Below are 1,380 nucleotides of genomic sequence, written 5' to 3'. Positions count from 1 at the left end.
GGAAATGGCTTCAAGTTGTGCCCAGGGCAGTTGAGATGGGATGTGAGGAAGAATTTCTTTGCTGAAAGGGTTCTGAGGCACTGGAAGGGGTTGCCCAGGGCAGTGGTGGAGTCCCCATCCCTGGAGGGATTGAAGAGTCGTGTAGACACAGTGCTGAGGGACATGAGTTAGTCGGGGACTGGTCAGTGTGAGATTGGATTCAATGACCTTAAAGGTCTTTTCCAGTCCAGGCAATTCTGTGTGATTCTGTGTGTGATTATCTCCCCATTAGAAGTGCAGGTGCGATGATGGGGGGGACCCTGGCTGCGTGGTTTGGGGTCAGGGTGGCACAGGGCACCTGTAATGCTGCTCCAGTCACGTACCATGTGCAGGGTCATGGATTTATTACAGCCCCGCTGCCTCCCTGTGCCTTACGTGCTCTCCTAATCCTTACGTGCTCTCCTAATCCTTACGTGCTCTCCTAATCCTTACGTGCTCTCCTAATCCTTACGTGCTCTCCTAATCCTTACGTGCTCTCCTAATCCATCTGTAATCTTTTCCCATGGGTTCTTTGTAGCCATTCCAGTGCCGTCTCTCATGTGGTGTTAGTGGTGATTAATAAATCCCTCCTGGGCACCCTCTTTTCTGAGCCACCTGCTGAAAACTCTCTTGTTTTACCAATCTGGTGATTTTTATTTTTTTTAACACAGTGCAGCTCAAGGGCTCCTGAAGCCTTTTTTTTTCCAGGTACAAGCTAGCATAACATTTAAACTTTTATCAGCGCTGGCAATTTCAGTTCAGAAACTTAAAAAGGGATTTGGCATTTTTAAAAATCATCTCAGACCTTTGAATTTTAATATCCTGCATTTAAAACGAACAGAAATTCTGCTTTCTGGAAGTAGAACAGGTTTGAGAATTAAACATGTCCTTCAAATGCTTTAATTCCCGCTTGCTCCTCCCCAGCTTTCTCACCAGCATTTGCTGGAGCTTGAGGACCAGGGAGTGAATCTGCTGGGAAGCACAACCAAAATACACCCAATTATTTTCCTGTCCAAGTCCCTGATTAAAGCCATGTGGGCAAATGTTTTGGAGGTTGTGCTGAGGTATCAAGATCCAACTAAAAAAATCCAAATTCAAGATCTGAGCCCACGTTACAAATTACCTTCTAAGTGGATGGCAGTTGGACAGAATATTTTAAGTTTGCACTTAAAAGTAGTTGGGTTTTGTTTTCATTTGGGGCCAGGTGGCCCATAGGATTTCGAATTGGAGCCAGGACTGAATAAACTGTTGGCTGAAAAAACACAGGGGTTGCTTTTAGGGGTTGCTATGACTTCTAAAGTTCAAGATGAAGTGTTACAATCTGTGGGATTTTAGCAAAGCTGTGTAGCTACTCCCTCTGGG

The sequence above is a fragment of the Antrostomus carolinensis genome, unplaced genomic scaffold (genome assembly GCF_000700745.2).
Source record: "Antrostomus carolinensis isolate BGI_N321 unplaced genomic scaffold, ASM70074v2 scaffold11010, whole genome shotgun sequence".
Lineage (NCBI taxonomy): Eukaryota > Metazoa > Chordata > Aves > Caprimulgiformes > Caprimulgidae > Antrostomus > Antrostomus carolinensis.
The sequence above is the reverse complement of the archived record's forward strand: the minus strand, read 5'-3'. Positions refer to the sequence as shown.